Here is a 21209-nt window from a genome sequence, read left to right as displayed (position 1 = left end):
GTGTGTGTGTGTGTGTGTGTGTGTGTGTGTGTGTGTGTGTGTGTGTGTGTGTGTGTGTGAATATAAAACATGTCTTATCATTCATCAATAAATGAGAAATCTTGAGTACTATGATGTGTTTGAAAAGTGTTCAAATATCATGTTAGTGTCAAACAATGTCCTAATTGAATTAGGAGCCAAATAAAACCTTGTGACAACAAATGTAGAATAAGATCAAAAGATGATGATATCTCCTCTAGATATTACTTAAAGTTCCACAAACTACAACAAATGAATGTGGAAAAAGAAAAAGAGGATCTAGCTATGCCCTCACGACATCTGAAGAGGATGATGCAACTCCATTGGAACTCTAACATCAAAGAGGATATGAATCTCCTCAACAGTGCCCTCTAAGTATACAAGATAGGAGTCACAAAATAAATTTAATATATAATTGTCAAATATTCATCTAAAATAGCTACACCAAATCATTGGAAGCCATGAATAAAGCAATATTGGATTAACAAAAAAAGCAAGAAATGATGGATATAAAGTCTTGGTACATGTTTGACTATACTATGCATCTCTTTATGATGTGTTCGTGCAAGATGCTTAAATATGGACATTGAATGTATTTGCAAATGTTGAAGTACAATAACCTATCAAACTAATGTGATTGTATTGGAGAAGTCATTTTAGTTCATTAATTTTCTTTAGAAAATAATCATCTTCATTATGATATTTCTTCTTAGTCTCCACATTTGACCTTACACAATTTAAAAGGATAAGGTAAATTACTCAAATGCAGAAGCTAGAATGAGACATGATTAGCTCCCCCATGATTACTAGTTCATTAATTATGCCTTTCTTGAGACATCATTGCCATTATTAATTTTTTGCATTGTTTCTAAAAATTTATATTGTTGTAGCCTCTCTTGGAATCATCATTTTTTGTAGTTTTAGCGACATATTTAATGAACTTGTCAAATTGTGTTTGTAAATTCATCAAATATTCAATTCAAATAACTAATCTTGTAGATTATTTCTCCCTAAATATCATATTTTATATGAATCATTGTTTTCATAATTATTTTTTGACATAGTAATTCCTTTTTTGCTTTCACTAATTCTTGTTACAAATTTGCATATTTTATCTCACTTCCTTTAAATTTTTTTTTATCATTTTTTTTAATTTTTCTTTTCATTCACTCAACTTTCATTGCATTGTATTTGTTAATATAGATCTAATGTAGATGCTTATCTATCACTTTCCTCCTTTCTTTTTCACTGACCAATTTAGCTTCTAACTTTTCTATTTGATTATTAAACCTCTTTATTTCTATATCTCTCTTTACCAATGATGTGCATACCACTCCATCATTTTTTCTTTATTTATTGTCCTTGTGTATACTTTTCATTTTGTTGAAAGCTAATGATAGGTCACTTACTTCATAGCTAGAGCAATATATTTGATCTTTTCGTTTATTAACTTTGGGTACAAATAGAATTTATTTAATGGTATTCAATTCTATGTTATATTTATACAACATTTGATTATTCTAGACTTTAAAGTTAGAGTAGTTTTTAGCATTTGTTTTTTGTTTGTTTTTTCTCTTTGTTTTTTTTTCCATAAATTTGGTTTTATAATAAAAACTCGTGACTATTAGCATAATCTAATTTTTTATTATGTGTGTTGGGGACCTTAATTTAATTTCAATAATGCATTATTATTGTCCTAACCACACTAACAACAAGAGGTGTGCCTTTTGGAAATATTTCATTTAAGGTGGAGATACCATGCACAAGATTACTCAAAACTATCACAATCTTTTTCCTTTTCTCATGAACTTTTTGGTATATAGTATGTGTCTATTTTAACCACATGAAAATATTCTATTGTTGTAACATTTGCTAATAATTACTACTATCACCAATAGCACCAAATTGTCCACCATCTCATATACCACTTTAATGTTAAACATGTAAATTATATTGAGTATCTAAATAACTTTGTATTTATAATTGTATATCAAACTAAGGATTCAAATTTAGGAAAATTTTGATTTTACTAGTACTTGTATGGACTTGTTTTTTCTTATAAGCTTAAACTCCTTACACATCTAGATATTTTATAATTTCTACCTCTTTTTTCTATCAAATTTCTTGTCCCATTATATCCACACCACGCATTAATATCCCATGTTTTGGGCTATGACTCCTCCTACAGTATATGTTTGATTTGTGAACTTTGTTATAGTATATTTGTATGAATAAACTTCATTGGCATCCCATCAAATATTCAATCCTTTGTGTTCATTGTACTATTAGATTCATAGTTTATTATTTTGGAGGGATGCTCTATATTTCATAATTTTTTAAACTCTTTATATTATAGGATACTCTCAAATTCTAAAGAATCGTTTGGACCATGTAGATCCTTCTCTGTAGATCAAATCATAGTCGATGAGACTCTACCAATCTTATTTTAGAATATTTGATATGTTTTATAAGATGATATATTAACAACTTTTGTATACAAGTTGTTGTATCTTTTGCTTGTTATCTTTTTCTTTGTATATAGATACAATCCTAATTTTTTTGTTGACAACTATAACAAAGTAATTCTCTTCTCAATAAGAATTTATTCCATTTATTTTTTTATTTTTTATCCCATGAATCCTTTTAAATTATCTTCTAGTGAATGTTTACTTTCATATTAAATTATCCTTGCATAATTCTTATTGGTCACTATATTTTCTTTAATCACCTCATGCTAGCAAGAGTCGACATATATTAAAAAAAGAATGTTTGCATGCCATAATAAATAAATATATTCTCTTGAGTGCAAAAGCTCCACATGAAAAATATAAAGAAGGAAATATGCTCCTCTTGTAGTGAATAAAAAAATGCAATTGATCTATATCATTAATACCTTATATTCCAAGGTAAAAGCCCTTAAAGTCACATGTATAGGAATTTCATAGGGCTTTACTCCTGGCTCTTAAAATGTTAGCATAGTATATTCAACCAAATTTATTTTGTATTCTAGTTAAATGGAATCTCTATAAATCGTAGAAAAATTAAACACTAGTGTATTTGTAATTACATTATAAATTGGAGCCAAATTTTAGTTCACTAAATGATTGTATTTTTTTCTATTATCTATCCTTTCATATGTCCACTCAATTATTGGAAGTAACTTATTTTTTGGCCCTAAACATCCTAATGGTGCTCAATTTGACAAACCACCAACTAAATCATCATATAGATAAATAGCACAAGTAGTTCATAAACCCAAAAATCTCAATGTTGGAGCCTCTTTTACTCATTATTTATTGTCCATACATAGATTTTACAACATGCTCAATAAACTTATATTAAATACATGGTTAACCATAAATATTGTTTACTATTTCAAGGTGGGTTCCATCTACTCTCTTATGTTTGTCCAATCCAAGGTAAAATTCTATCATAGAAATTATCTTTGCAATCAAATGTTTTAAAAATGTAATTTCATAAGGAAACTTATCTTTGGGTACCTTACCATCAATTGTTAATTTTTAATAAAAAATATGTGGAATTTTGAATGAATGCTTGATAATCATTATCAATTATTTATTTTATTTTTAAAAAAAGGGGGTAAAAATTTATAAATAAAAAAGAACCACTACACAATAAGAACAAGAACAAACCAAAAAAGCCAACAAATCGTTATGAAAGGAATTGTCCCAAGAGGCTCCAGGGCAGCCCAAAAATCAACCAACCATGTCTTCTAAAATAATCTTCTCTAAATCCTATGAATACTCTTGAGGTAATTGATCCCATTAACCAATATTCCACCCGTCCAAACTATCGAAGCCCATTTGGTCAAACAGTCAACTACTTTATTCCACTCCTATAAAATATGACAAAAAGAGATAGAATCCAAGGAGCCACACAACCTAAGAAATTGACTAACCAAGAAAGTCAATTGTCAATTAACTACATACCACCTCTCATCACTCAACATATCAATCACAATCTGGGAATCTAACTCACACGTGATTCTATGCTAGCCCAAAGCACAACATCTTTCTAAAGTGCAAATAGCCAGAACCTCTATAAAATTATTAGTTTGTTGACCTTTATATATTGAAAATTAAAAAAGGACATCTCCTAAATTTTCCCTACCAATACCTCCAATCCTTCCATGACCAGGATTTCCTTTGGAGGAGCCATCAGTATTAATCTTCAAGACTTACAAAGGACTAGGAGACAAACACTCATCTCTTTGTATCTTTCTTTCAACATACTAAGGTATCCTCTACCTAGTAAATCGTGTATCACAACCAATCAATTCCAAATTCTTAAGTATTTCCAAATCATCTAGATCCATAGATAAAACCAAATCACATTTTGTAGATGAATATTCTTGAATCATTCTAATGGCATTTTGCCATGTATGAAGAGCCCCCAAATTCCTATCCTAAAAAATATTGTGATTCATTTCGCAACCATAGTTGCCAAATAAACAAGGGGCTAACCTTCCAAGCAATATGAAGGAAGGTATTCCTAGTTAGGGGCCTCCCCAAACTAGTCCAGAACTCAATCAAATAAGTAGTATGAAGATAGGTCTTCTTTAGGCCCTCCACTAAAAATGCCAAATCTCTCTAGCAAAGGAACATTGAAAAATATATGCGAGGCACATTCCTCAATCTTGTTGCAAATAACACAAATGGATGGTCCCTACAAACCTCTCTTTTATAAATTCTCCTAAGCCAGACATATATTTTGAATAGCTAGTCACATAAAGAAGTTACATTTGGGACAAGTAAACTTATTACACACTTGTTTCCACCAAGGAACCACTTCTCTCTGATGGACCTATCGATCTAATTCCTAATTATACCTTGAAGTAACCATGAACTATCCTTTCACATATGTATCCTAGGCAATAACATCCCTTTCACTCAAGGATTTATACATTATATTTGCTAAGATCATAAAAAGAACAAAACAATTATCCTCTAAACCTCCTGGAGGCCACTCATGTAGCTCTTTTCACTTGCAAATCTCCAATTTATTTAAGACATTGACTATTTTAAAGTCATCAACTCTAATCCAACCAGCTTCTATAAATCTATTACAAAGAGGCTACAAACGAGGAAATATAGAAATGATAGGGGGATTACCATCCCAAGAATTAGGGCAAGAGAGATCCTCAAACCCCCTATTGAAAATCCAAAACTGATGCAAGAGCATCCTCAGTTCATAGCAATCTTGCATCAACCAAAAATACTTTCCTTTTTGTTTTGCTTTCTATTTACAGTTTCACTTTTCCTTTATGTGTGTCCCAATTTTGGCTCACTGAATCCTAAGGAGTTGGATTCTACTTGAAGGCTTGATCATCTTTCTTGCTTCCAGACCGCATCACACTTGGATCATTTTTCAACAAGATATCACTATCAGTTTCCATGACAGTTTCTTGTTATTGGTTGCTTGAGACTTATTCTGGTGATCTACCAGAACCTATTCTGAAGCTTGTGGAGCCTTGGGAGTTGATTCCGATGTTCCTTGGCATGTGGCCAACCTTTTCCCGTGATCTATGTTTCTTCCTTTGAATTTTCCGAAGGAATCTCTTGGTAGAGGCCAACCTTGTTTATTTTGCACGTTAGGTCTTGTTCTTTGGGTTTTGATCCCTTTTAGGGCGACTGGATCCTTTGGATCGATAGATATATTTTTAATTACGCATTAGACTACAATCAATTAGAATCAAGCACCTAGACTATGCGTAGAAGATAGATCCTACGATTCAAGGTCCCAGTTGTGACCTATTCTGTATGTTCTACTAGGCTCATGAGCCGGTATGTTGTAACTCGGTTGTTACTAGTTGGATGTAATCAGTTTCATGCAATAAAACAATCTGTTTTGCATTACCTCCATCATATCTTTGTGTTTTTGTTGTGTTTACTCTTGCTGACTGGTCTGGATTGATCTCTTTGAAGTCCCTTCAAGTAGTATTAGAGTGAAGTTTCGTTCTGGAGGTTGTGTGTCCTGAAATTTTGTTGTAGGGTGGCAGATTGCGGATCCGACCTGCAGTTGCAGAGGAATAGCATGAATGATGGCGTGAAGAGGAGCTAGGAATGGTGGAGCACGTGGGAATGCAGACCTTGTTGTGATGGAGATGTTGCGATGAATAGAAGCCTGGTTAGAAGACATGGAGACAACCCAGAGAAGAGGCTGACATATTAAAGATGTAAGTGAAGATGAAGGAGAATAAGCCTTGGTAGAACAAGCAAACCTACCGACAGTTGATCTTGATGAGGAAAGGTTTTTGATGGTTTTGAGTAGGGCAAATACTAAACCTCATTTTACCCCACCGGAATATGATAGGAAGTTAGATTCAGATGAATTGATGGATTGGATCTCGGAGATGCAGAAGTATTTTGATTTTGAAAACACTGCAGAAGAGAGGAAGGTGAAATATGCTTGTACTCGGTTGAAAGGTCATGCATCTCTTTGGTGGGAGCATTTGCAAGTTGATAGACAGAGAAGAGATAAAGAAAAGATTAAGAAATGGGATCAGATGATTGCTAAATTGAAATTGAAGTTTGTGCCGACGAATTATCAAGTGGATTTGTTCTGAAAGTTGCAAAATTTGAAATAGAAGGAATCTAGTGTGAAGGAGTACATTGAAGCATTCTACAAGTTAAATATCAGATCCAGACATGTTGATGATGAAGTTGAACAAGTTGCAATATATTTGAATGGATTGCGGATGTCTATACAAGATGAACTAAGTTTGATCAAATTGGAGAGAGTTGAAGAGGCTTACAAGTATGCCCTAAAGGCAGCAAAGAACTTAAACAAAAGACATGAGTAGAGGCAGAGAGGTAGAGGTGGAAGGTTTACTGGATAAAGATTTCAAGAAGGAAGAGGATATACCAGAGGAAGAGGAACCGATACAGATCATAACAAGGACAAGGAAGTGATCAAAGAAGGTAATTCATACCGAAAGGATGATAGAAATTTTTACAGAAGGAGAGAATCAGATAGTTATCAGAACGAGAATTTTGGAAGACAAGACAAGAGGACATTCAAAGGAACCTCCTTTAAGTATGGAGGAGAAGGACATCATGCATTCAAGTGTAAGAAGACACAAACTATCATAAGAGTAGCAATGGTGGAAGAAAACCCCACTGGATCAAGCAATAAACCAGAAGATGGAGAATTGTTGGTGATGAGGAGAGATTTGTGTCATACCGAAGGAGATGAAGAGCCCTTGCAGAGGAAGAATTTGTTCAAAACCATATGTAAGGTATACAATAAGTGTTGTGAAGTTGTTATTGATAGTGGTAGTTCATATAATCTTGTTTCAGAAGAAATGGTGAATAATTTGAAATTGGAGAGATTGAAACACCCTAAGCCTTATCAGATAGCATGGATTCAGGATGAACATTAGTTGTTAGTGAGTGAACAATGTTTGGCAAAATTGAAAATTGGGAATTATCATGATGAAGTCTTGTGTGATATTATGCCTATGGATATTTGTCATCTTGGCAGTTTGATAGACATGCAGTACATGATGGGAGGAAGAATACATACACTATTGTGCCCAATGGGATGAAGCAAACCTTGTTGCCCTTGGAAGAACCTTTGAAAAATGAAGTCTGTACGAATGCTAGAATCTGTTTAGTAGATGGAAGGAAATTCATGGATGGACTGACACATGAGAATGTGTGCTTTGCCTTAATTCCTAAGAAGACCGAGAGACCAGAACCAGAAGGAGAACACCCAAAAGAGATAAGAGATTTGTTGACAGAATATGAGGACATCATTTCAGATAATGTACCTGATGGATTGCCACCTGTAAGAAGTATTAGTCATTGCATGGACTTGGTTCCCAAAGCTAGTTTCCCTAACAAAGCTACACACCGGTTGACACCAGCAGAGAGTGAAGAACTGAATAGACAAGTGCAAGAGATGTTGAAGAAAGGTTTGATCAGGGAGAGTTTGAGCCCTTATGCAGTACCAGTAGTATTAGCACCTAAGAAGAATGGAGAGTGGAGAATGTGTACCGATTCCAGAGCAATAAACAAGATCAAAGTGAAATATATGTTTCCTTCGCCTAGGATGGATGACATAATGGACTGTTTGAGTGGAGCAAAATACTTTATAAAGATAGATTTGAAGAGTGGATATCATCAGATCAAGATCAGAGAAGGTGATGATTGGAAGACAACATCTAAGACAAATGAAAGACTGCATGAATGGTTGGTGATGCCTTTTGGATTGACTAATGCACTAAGTACTTTCATGAGGCTGATGAATGAGGTATTGAAGAAATTCTTGGGTAAGTTTGTTATTGTGTATTTGGATTACATTATGATTTTCAGCAAGACAAATGAGGAGAATTTGTTGCAGTTAAGACAATTTTTGCAGAGGTTGAGAGAAGAAAAGTTGTTGATTAATATCAAGGTGTACTTTCATGAAGGATGAGTTAGTCTATTTGGGATTTGTGATATCTCAGGATGGTTTGAAGATGGACCCACAAAAAGTGAAAGCAATAGTTGAATGGCCTACACTAGAAAGCATTAGAGAGGTAAAATCATTTCATGGATTGGCTAGTTTTTACCAGAAGTTTATCAAAAAATTTAAATCAGTTTGTAATCCTATGACTGAGAACTTTAGAGGAGATCGAAAGGAATTCAAGTGGACCACCTAAGCAACCAAATTTTTTGAACTATTGAAACAGAAAGTGACTAACCAACCTGTGTTGGCTTTGCCGGATTTTAATAAAGTATTTCAAGAAGATTGTGATGCAAGTGGAACAATAATAGGAGTAGTCTTAAGTCAAGAAGGAAGAGCAGTAGCCTATTTCAGTCAGAAATTGAATGATGCCCAGAGGAGATATTCAGTGTATGATTAGGAATTTTATGCCATAGTTCAAGCCTTGAAGAATTAGAGACATTACTTGTTGCCTAACGAGTTTGTGTTGTATACAGATCATCAAGCTTTGTAGTATTTGAATAGTTAGAGTAAGTTGAATTAGAGACATATGAGATGGGTAGAATTATTGTAGAGTTACACCTTTTTGTTGAAGCATAGAAGTGGGAAATCTAATGATGTTGTTGATGCATTGAGTAGGAGAAGGAATTTCCTGACAAAGATGAGAGTGACACTATTAGGATTTGAATATTTGAAGACCTTGTATGATGAAGACCCAAATTTTGCAGAATCTTGGAAAGCATGTAGAGAACCGATTATGGTAGATAGAAGCAAGTGGTTGGATTACTTCATTCAGGATGGGATGTTATTCAGAGGAGTTCAGTTGTGCATACCTAAGAGTTCTATGAGGGAGAATATGATAAAGGAGAAACACAGTGGAGGACTAGCTGGACATTTTGGCATTGACAAAACAGTAGCATTGGTGAGTGAGCAGTACTTTTGGCCCCAAATTCATAAGGATGTTAAGAGATATGTGTAGAGTTGTAGAGTTTGTCAAGTTGCAAAGGGTAGTAATCAGAATGTGGGATTGTATAAACCTTTGACAGTACCGGTAAGATCTTGGGAGGATATAAGCATGGATTTTGTACTTGGTTTGCCTAAGACATCAAGAGGGAATGATTCTATATTTATGTTAGTGGATAGATTCTTGAAGATGGCTCATTTCATACCTTGTGAGAAGACATCAGATGCATTGCATGTAGCAAACCTATTTTTCAAAGAAGTGGTGACATTACATGGATTACCTAAGAGAATAGTTTCAGAAAAAGCTACTAAGTTTGTTGGATATTTTTGGAGAACACTTTGGAAGAAGATGAAGACAGATTTGAAGTTCAGTTCTACTTTTCATCCATAGACTGATGGACAGACAAAAGTTGTTGGTGCAGGAGCACCTAGTTTTATTGATGCATTTTTCAAAATTTTGGAGTGAGTGATCATGTTTGGGATCAATAAATGAATAAAAAACTATTGATAGTTCCACAAGTGTGTTTTGGAGTTATTTGGAGTGCATTTGTCAACAAGGTTTGTTTGTTTTCTCAGTTTTGGCCAATGTGCCCTTGTAAGCCAAAAATGGCATTATTTTGCAAAATAGTGTAAAAATATTTGTAAGGCCTCATTAGGAATTTGGTCATGTTAGTTTGATGTTAGGGAACCATCCTAAGGGGTTTAGAGTGAATAGAAATTCATAAGTTGCAAAAATGCAAAATGGAGCAAAAGTTGTCATTGTTGTTTGACAACTTTTTGCAACTTTTTGAGCAACTTTTCAAAATTGGTCAAATTGGTGGTTGGTTATGAGAAAGGAGGAATATAAAATTCTTTTTCAATTATTGTAAATGGGTTGGAAGTTCCGAGATCAAATTTTGAATAATATTTGAAGGCAATTTTTCAGGTTTTTGCATAAGATTTTGTCATTTTGGTAATAGCAGCCCATACCAAATGATCTGATCTTGGTATTGTCCTTTCATGGTGGTTTATTATATGTTTTTGTGTTGCTCAAGAAGTGATTTTATTCTTTCTTAAGTGTGGGTTTGGTGTTTGATTACAAATTGTCTTCTACTGCACTGCTCTCGGTCTGAGCAGGGGTTTAAGACCCTAGACATGGTTCTAACTTGAAATCCCATTGTGTTTGTTCAATGGCCCTTGGGATTCAATTCATGGAGCCTATTTATAGTTTAAATATTATTTTTAATGTCCTGGAGGTTGCTTGGAATCCATTTGCCATCATATTCTAGGTGAGCTCTGCCATAGCCCGACTAGGAATATGACTGTCATTTTTGTCATTGCTTGTAGGGAAGATAAAATGTGGATGTTCCAAGTGTTTGGAATGAAATAAAGAATCCTATTGGAGTCTCAGTAGAAGCAGGGAGGTGTGACAGGGTTTAGAAACCAATAAACCCTATTGGAAAAGACTATTAACTCTCAAACCCTCAAAAAGAGCCATTTTTGGGCTTCGTACTTGTATGGACGTACCAGACAGTCTACCCTACTTATTCTAAAATTTTGTCCAAAAGGGTATCCGGATCACTAAAGCTTTTGGGAGGTTTTTTGGAATTTTTCTGAGCAATTGAACAAAAACTGTGAAGGTAGGGCTAATATGGGCTCTAGGGCTACTAGGCCTAGAAAATAGGAACAAGAGAAAGCGATGGGAAAATGGAGAGAAACCAATCAAAGAACCACATGAATGAAACTGAAAAATCTTCTCTACACCCCCTGAGACCCCTTCAAGTGTATGTTGGAGGTTTTGACAATTTGATGGTTGGATTTACTCTAGTGAATCCCAATCATGCTTGTAAGCAATAGGAACAAACAAGTTGATAGGGAGCACTCCAAAGGAGTTTAGTTGTTGACTTGATATGGGACAAGAGAAGAGTGTAAACAAGAATGGAAGCCCACTAAAACATCTCTTCCCTACCTATTAAATAAGGTGCAACTCTTTTGCGAGATCCTCCCCGTCAGTTGTTAACCGAAGTTTGGGAAACTGTTGAGATGTTTAGTGGGAGATAAAACCGGAAGTTGGGATTTGATCCTTGCACAAGCAGAGTTTGCTTGCAACAATTCAGTGAATAGAAGTACCATAAGAACACATTTTGAGATTGTTACTGGAGTGCATCCTAGAGGTATATCAAAATTGAGAGATATTAGTAGTGAAGACTGGAGAAGTTCAAAAATAGAAGACTTTGCAGATCACATGACATCATTGCATATTCAAGTTAAGAAGCATTTGGAAGACATAAACAACAAGTATAAGGAGAAGGAAAATGAGAAGAAGAGACATGAGGAATTTAAAGTTGGCGATGAAGTGATGGTATATCTGAGAAAAGAGAGATTCTCGGTTGGAACTTATAACAAGTTGCAGATGAAGAAGTTTGGACCTTGCAGGGTTTTGAGGAAGTTCAGTTCTTGAAATGCATGTGAAGTGGAGTTACCAGATAGTCTAAGTATTTCACCAGTATTTAACATTGCAGATCTTCATGAGTACCATGAACCAAAATTCAATGAGGGCAGTGTTGCAGACTTGGAGAAACAGTTAGCCCAGAAAGAACTGGATCAGAGTGAAGAGATTTTGGACAGTAGGATTGGGCGTAGTACTTGGAGTAGTCAGTATAAGGAATATCTTGTGAAGTGGAAGGACAGAGCAGTTGAAGATTCATCTTGAATTTCTTAGGTAGAGGTAGAGCGCCTTGGTTTCCCTTTGACCCCGACAAAGTGAGAGGCTCACTTTTTCAATAACCCCAGATGTCTGATCTAGGAGCATCCCCAGTTCATAGCAATCTTGCATCAATGAAAAATATTTTCCTTTCTATTTTTCTTTTTGTTTACAGTTTCACTTTTCCTTTTTGTGTGTCTCGGTTTTGGCTCACCGGATCATGTGGAGTTGGATTCTACTTGAAGACTTGATCATATTTCTTGCGTCCAGACCGCATCACACTTAGATCATTTTCCAACAAGATATCACTACCAGTTTCCAAGACAGTTTCTTGTTATCAGTTGTTCGTTTGTTACTGGTTGCCTGAGACCTATTCTGGTGATCCACAATAACCTATTTTGAAGCTTGCGGAGCCTTGGGCATTGATTCCGATTTTCCTTGGCATGTGGTCGACCTTTTCCCGCGATCTACGTTTCTTCCTTTGGATTTTCTGAAGGAATCTCTTGGCAAAGGCCGACCTTGCTTATTTTGCACTTTAGGTCTTATTCTTCGGGTTTTGATCCCTTTTGGGCCAATTGGATCCTTTGGATCGATATATATTTGTAATTACGCATTAGACTGTAATCAATTAGAATCAATCAGAGAATCAAGTAGCTAGACTGTGCATAGAAGATAGATCCCACGTTTCGAGGTCCCGATTATGACCTATTATGTATGTTCTACTAGGCCTGTGAGTCGGTATGTGGTAACCCGGTTGTTACCGGTTGGATGTAATCAGTTTCATGCAATAAAACAATCTGTTATGCATTGCCTCCATCATATCTTTATGTTTCTGTTGTGTTTACTCTTGTTGTCCGGTACATATTGATCTCTTTGAGGTCCCTCCTCATCGGTGACTGCTTCAAAAACAATCCCTTCTTTATTAACTTAGCACCTTTCTTGAGAGTGCTCCATATCATAGAACCCTTACCTACAAGGTTGTACCAAGGAACATCTTCCTTATACACCTCCCTAAGATACTTTAGAGTAAGGATTCTAGCCCACTCTTGATCTTGATTGTAACACAAACACAAATAGAGCTTGGTTGCCAAAACTTGACCACTAAGACCAGCTAAATGAAGGTTGATACCACCTTCTTTCTTCAGCCTACAAATAGATTCCCACTTAACTAAGCTCCACCTTGTAGAAAGTAAATTTCTAACCCATATAAATTGAGAAGAGAGAGCCTCAAGATACTAAATGAAACTTGAAGGAGTAGTCGGCACAAAGAATCTATAGATAGATTGATCCTAAACCACAAATTTCAAGAGAGTAACTCTCACAATGCTCCCTATAGTCAACTGTTGGAATCCAAGAACATTGAGAGGTGGGGGGGGGGGGGGGGGTGTTGAATCAGTGTTCTGTCGGTTAAGATATTTTTAGCCTTATTAACAAATCCACTTATTAACCGATATGCATAAAAGAAAGTAACAACAAGTAATATTAATGTAACCACATGAATCAACACCATAACATAGAGATTTATACGCGGAAAGCCTCAAAGAGGAAAAACCATGGTGGGATTGGTGACCCACAATATCTATCCACTGGCCAACTAAATAAATATTACAAGATGAACCTGCACATGCGGGAAGGCACACTGCCTAGAGCACACTACTCATCACAAAAGGAGCCTCACTGGCTATAGATCCAAAGTACTAGATTACAAACAAAAACTGAACTCAAAATGTGCATCTTCTATGTTGGATGAGTTTCGTTTTAAGCATTGTTTGTATCAGTTTATACTGTAACCTCCCTTACTGGTAACTTAGATTGCTTCCCAAACCTCTAGACAAATAATCAAGACTAATTACAGATCTTTACATTCTCATTCTATCGATCAAGATATTGCTCGCATATCACATAACCCTTTGCATCCCCTATTTGTCATATCCATAAAATTACCTAACCTAGACTGACTTATATACCCATTTACATGAATAAACACAAATTCCTTATGTCAGCTTACAATCATATTACAAAAGATAAGACACATGTTGGCCCAAACAAAATATAAACATGAAATAATATGATCATTGCCGCTTCCACACTTGCCAGATCAATCTCCTATGTCGGCCTTACAATACCGGTTCCAAGTTTGCCGGTTACATGCCTGTCGGTTCCCAGAATGCCAGTGAAGTGAATGTCAGTTACCTTGATTGTCGGATCTACCATGAAGTGTGTTGCCATCAATGACAACACCTATAATTCGAATGAGTGTCAATTGCCAACATCAACAACCTGCAAGTGCAATGACACACCTTTTTGCAAAACTTATCGAAAGTATCATACCACAAGCCTACAAGTCCAATGACACACCTTTTTGCAAAAAATATCCAAAGCGTCATACCAAAACCCTCCCAATAGAGGACTCATATCAAGAGGGATACCAAGATAAACATACAAAATTGAACCAATCTGAAATCTTAAAATTCAAGCAATCATAATTTGGATGAACCTCAAAGTATTAAAGAAGAAAACATAACATTTATGGACTCATTAATCCTCTACCCAAAGGTATCCACGTATATATCCAAGGTTTTTCTTATATTCATTGCCTTGTTGATTCTGGCCAAGCCCATTAAAGTTGTATCATTCACAAACCGCAAATAGGATTGAGGAGGCAAACTATTACCCCAGCCCCACCCATAGATTATTACCAATTATTTATTGGTTAACAAGAATGGTTCATAAAATTTTGGGTATATACTCCAACCTAATGCAATTTTGTTCTTGGTAATGCATAAGATTTCTTTTTGGGTGTCTTTGTTAACATTCACTTTTTTTCACCACAACTCTCAACACAGACCATTATAAATTTTGAACAAGGTAAGTATTCATGGAACATCATGCATCCTAATCCACTTATCCATGGTGTAGTGACACATTTTTATTAGTTCAAAATTTTGATCATTTTCTTTTGACCAATACATGTATCTAAGATTTGAGGTGTACCTATTAATGACTATGGGATCATAAATATCATAATATTCATCAACAAAACCTAGATTTTGAAGTAAAATTTAATGTAGGTTTTTTTTTTCAACTATTGCGGTGGTAGACATGCTCATAAACCCCTTTAACCTTAAACACTGAGATTTTTTTTTTGAATTAAAATCTTATTTTATAATAATTTCAAAAGAATGTAGAGTTTTACTTACCATCAAAATAAATATAATGACTCCACCACAACCCACATTTGATATTTAGGTGTGGTCTCACATCTAACAAATATTGTACCATTGAACACTTAAATTGTAAATTCATAATACTAGAACATAAGTTTATTGTTTTTCTAAATTTCTTACTTTCAAAGCCAATGTAAGTGTAAGACAAGTGCCAAGCATAGGTGGTACAACCTAAACAATAGCAAAGTTTTAGAATTTTAGTATGAAGAAAATTGAATGATTTGCAATTTTATTAAATTTATGTTATTGATACCACTAATAAAGTGGGGTAGAAGTAAGAAGTTGCAGGACACTTTTATAAAGGAAACAACCATCTTTGAATCACTAAAAATTGACATATAATTTGGTTTTTTGCAATGATGTAAAATTATAAATATATATTATTCAATATATTTTATGTTTGTATATATTTTTGAAATTTAAAATATATATTTGAATATAATGTTTTTTTAAGTGACACTAAAATTTAGTTAATGATAAGAAGCTAAAAAACGAAGTTAAATGGGAGACCCCTCTTTATATAATAGAATTTATTATTTTCACTTCAATTTTTTTGTATATTCGTTAATTAAAACTCTAGTGCATGGATGTATTTTTTTCCAATTTTGATAAATATTTTTTTAAAATAAATATAAAAATGTTTGTATTGAAAATACAATTGTTTCCATGTATGACACCTTTTATATTAACTATTTATCCAAAATAGAAAAAAAAATAATAAAATAATATATATATATCATCTTGCATACATTCTTTTATCTAGCAAATCATTTTTTTTTCAAATTTTCAAGAAAAAAAATAATCTTAACAAGATAATCAACCTTATATTTTGGTGTTGAAAACCTACTTTTAGCAAAAAAATTAAAAAAAAAAAGATATTAAAAATAATTAAATTATTTAAAAGATATGTTTTTGAAAACTATACCCATAGATCTCCAAACGGGTATTTTTATGTATTTTTAAAGATGATTTTTATTAGAGGTAAATCAGTTTTTGATGGGGCCTTGAAACCCATAACAAAAGACCACTAAGGGTCTAGATCAAAGAAGGACAACTGCTTAAAAGATCATAGTGTGATCAATCAACAATAGAAGACATATTGCTGCTGCAAAAAATACAACATGTCTAAACAATAGCAAACCAACAACTTACCAACATGCAAGCACAAACAATGAAGGGCACAACAACCCACCCCCCAAAAGGGACTAAAATTACAATAACTAAAAAGATACTAAACAAATTGGTAATTGGAATAATGGGCTTTGAAAGGATCCCATAACCTTCATATGTAACATAATAAGATCTAGAAAACTCCACCACTTGAAATCCCAAGCTAGCCCCAAAGGAATCCATCATATCTCTATCGTCAAAAATCAAAGCATGCAAATTGTAGCACTTACCAAGGCTGCCAAAATTAACAGAAGGAAACTGTCCATAAATATTGTTAGCACAAACCTAAGCAAAACAAAATTGAATCAAGAGAGCAAACCAATGGGAGGGATATAGGCAAAAGGAGAGCCATCCAATAGTGGAAAACTCCTTTATGTCAACCATCACAAAAATTGCAACAACCTCTTGTATGCCAACAAGAAAATGGTTCTCACAATCACCAAAAAACCTATGAATAATAAGAACACCTCTCACAATCTGCAACATGTCCTTCCTAGCAAAAGAAATGGAAGAACATAAAACAAACTAGGAATACATATGAAAAGTATGGGAAGATCAAGATTGAAGGAGGACCAAGCCTTAGGAACAACTTACTCTATGGCATTCATAACAAGAACCATACATGTAACCTCCTCTATGTCACCAACTGGACAAGCCACTCTAACACATGCTAACCCCAAACTTCAAAACAAACATAGCCTCCAAACTAAAGCAAAGCAATCACAACAAAGAAGAAAATCTAGGTATAAACAAGACAACACGACTAGTGAATTCAACAATGTCAAAACAACCTCCAAGATGATAGCATCCCCATTCGTCATATTTTCCTCTTTAATCCAGAAGTCTAAATGCACTATAAATGACTCCAAAGAGAGTCCCAAAACCCACAAATGGGCCAATATGGGAGAATAAATCCTCCACCATAGAATAAAATGACCAAAAAAAACCCCAAAATACTTCACCTTAATAGAAATAAAAAAAGAAGGGCCAATAAAAACAAAGGGACACCCATAAGTGGGCACCCAAACAACTTACTAGCAATGTCTTCCCTCTCTAGAAGGAGTAAAGGAAGACCACAACCAAAAAACACCAAACTAGAAGGCCACCACACAATATTTTCAACCCATCCCTTACCAATTTGCTAATACAAACAAAGCCCCAAAAAAACCAAGAATGGTCCAAGAAACCCTCCATTAAGAGCCTCTAAATAAATAAGAGACCCAATCAAGCCGAGTCAATCTCTAATAGGGAAAAATTCTCCAAACCAATGAAGCACATCGACCCCAAAAAGAGATCAAGACCATCTGCATTAGTCTCCCATCAACAACATCGACTATTCCAAACATGATGAAAACCCCAACGAGCCCACCAATATTAGAATTCTAGGATTCACCCACACAGACTCCTCCCCAATTGCTCCAGTACCATTATTCTTTAGATCCTCTACTCCAATGGAATAACAAAGTGTAGAAAGGAGGTGTTTCAAACAAAGGTCATGGCCCATTCCACTGCACCAGTTGAGAAAGACACAACACCAAAGTTATCCCAAGCATCATATCATCACCTAGATTATCGACTTCACAGTTACCATTTACCCCCTCACCAAATGAAACCCTACTCATAGAATGTTCGCTCTCACTCACACTCCAAAAACCAATAAATCGCATCGGTCTAGCCAACCCACCAACAACATCTACATCAGTCTCCTCATCAACAACATCGATAGCTCCAAATAGGGTAAAAATTCTAGCAAGCCCACAAATATAAAAATTGGGTTTCACCCACATAGACTTGTCCCCAATTGCTTCAACACCATTCTTCTTTAGATCCTCTAGGTACTCCCCATGAAATAGCAACATGCAAAAAGGAGGCATTCCAAACAAAGCTCGCGGCCTGGTCCACTACATCAGCCAAACAAGACACATCACAAAAGTTGTCCCAAACATCACCATCATCATTTGGATCATCAGCTTCATAATTCCCATCTATGCCCTCACCAAATTAAACCTACCCACAAAGATCTCACTCTTATTCACACTCCCTCAGTTTAATATCCTACTATATTGTTTTTAAAGATACTTATTCACATGAGTATGAATCATTAAACATCAATTTTTTCAAAGTTCTTTTTTTTTTTTTAAATTGACCTCAAAGTGGTGCTACATATGCATTTTGTGAACTCTTTTAATTGGGTAAGTTGTGGTCATATCTAACTTTATTTATTAAGAGGCTAAATTAATCATTCATGACATTAAAATAAATTAAAATTATTGACATAAACCAACCTAATAACTCCTAGCTAACTCTAAATGTTTCTAATCTAATCTTTGATTTTTGAGATTTATGTGCTAGAATTAAACTATAGTCATTGATTGTCATTCATCAAATGGTGGAAATTTCCCAAGCAAAGTTAACTATGAAAGTTAAATTTTTTTGAGTAGAGTCTTAGAGTGAAGAAAATTTAATGACACTAAGTTTTGATACACATTATAAATAATGATAATTAATTTACTCCTCGTTATATTCTAAGAAAGGTTTGGAATTTCGAGAATTATTATAGAGAATTATGATTCATTTTAACAAGTGTTTTAGAATTGGAAAAGTGTAGACAGAGAGAAGATAATTGAATAGGAAAAAATTGGTGTTAAAATTACTAAAAATAAATGGAGAAGTTGTGTATTTTATTGACTTGAAAGGGTATGCACTATCTTTGTTTAATTCTATCAATAGTTTTAGGTTATATGTTTTTCCAAATTAGTTGAATTTTGCAATAAGTTTTCTTTGTGAAAGACCCAAGAGCCACAAACAAATTTATGTTTACAATTGAATTGTCATTTGTAAATATTTTTTATTTTTACGTTAACACAAATATGGTTGGTATTATGGATGGACAATCATATTTTTTATTATTAAAACATAGTTTAGGTATGAAAACCAAAATTAGGGTCATCGTATCACAACCAGTTAATATAAGAATAGTTTGTTGATTAGATATCAAATTGAAAGTATATACGACCCACCTACATTACTGACCATATCCAACAACATAATTAAACCCAAGAATAGACATTAGTTGTTAACAAAAAACATAGCAAAGCCTAATTGGGGTTCTAAACAAATTACATGGGCTGATGTCCCCCTAATAAACAAAATTCGATTTCAAACATATCAAGTTTTGAGATTGTACCTCATTTCCCCATCTTTAACTTCTACCTCCATCAAAGAAATTAAAATTATTAGAAATTTCCCTCATGACAATTTGTCGTCACATTTTATGGCTTAAGATATGATAATATTTTCTAGAATATGGTTAAGATGACTGTCCTCCAAATGAAACATATCCCCCATGTCCTAGTGCAAAACTAATGAGTACACAACACTACAAAGCATCAACATTCAAGACAAAGATTGTGTCATGTCGGAAACATTCGATTAACCTTGAGAATTTAACATGATTCCAACGATAATTTCTTCATGGACTTGTGAATATATACGTCTACTAACCCGCCCCTCCAACTCTTTAGCCAAATTCCAAATATTGACCAACCAAGATAGAAGTGAAAGATCACCAAAATCATAATTAATAAACCTCATGAACATTGCTACAACCCCCTCACCATACGTCCACTTAGATTACTTGCTAGGAGGAGCACCACTATATTCCCTTTCCCTTACCCAGTTCTCCTTGAAGATCCACAACGTGCTTGAGTAAGATAATGATTTATAAATACCAAGCATAAAATCATAGCACATAGCCACAAAGAGAGAACCATAGTGAGCAAAAGAGTAAGGTATAAATTAACCACAAACTTGTAGACTATTGGTCATCTAACATAAGAAAGAAACATTACATGAACCAAATATCACATGCATCCACCATTGAAATATCCCATTATTAGGAGGATGGACATTCAACTTTAGTGGCCATGTAAAAGTAGTACTAATCATCAAATTCAAAGGGTGGAAATTTATTTATAGTGTATTTAATTTTAAAATAAAACTAGTACACAAAATTCTAGTTTTTTTTGGCCTTAGTGCTATTACAATATTGACCTTTGTTGCATCCACAAGGCACTTTTCAATGGTTATAGCTTTGTTGACACTATATCTTCTATATGTTGGAAGAAAATTTGAAACTATCACTAGCAAACATATTAGTTTTGGGGATTATGCTATGTTATTTGTCGAAAGTAGATATTTTTAGAGATTAAGATAACTCAAACTATATAGATTATTTTCAAATATGAATATATAGTCTTGTAAATCAATATATTGCAATGCAAATATTATTATTGTGCTTCACAACTCACACCCCACTTTGATTTTTTCCTTCTCTGCCAAGGGTTTTTCCCCTTCCTATTTTCCTTGTGTTATCCCATTGCCTTTTCCATTTTTTCTTCCCTCTTGTCTAGGGTTTTGGCTTCAATTTAACTTATTCTATATTTTCACCTTGTGAAAATAGTAAGCCCATAAGTCTAATCCCTATTGTCGTGACTTGCAAGAATTGGGGATTGAAGGTGATGTGTTCACTTGGTAATAAGTGAGCATACCACCCCAACCCCTAATTATACTCTCATTCTTGTCCTTTATTCTTGGTGTCTTTTCTACCCCGAATATCGACCCTGCACATTATTGAGGATAGGTGACATCCCCACATCACATATTGGCCTAAATAAGAGCCCAATTCATGTTTTTTTCTC

Source organism: Cryptomeria japonica, chromosome 8 (genome assembly GCF_030272615.1).
Source record: "Cryptomeria japonica chromosome 8, Sugi_1.0, whole genome shotgun sequence".
Classification (NCBI taxonomy): domain Eukaryota; kingdom Viridiplantae; phylum Streptophyta; class Pinopsida; order Cupressales; family Cupressaceae; genus Cryptomeria; species Cryptomeria japonica.
Note: the sequence above shows the minus strand (reverse complement) of the source record.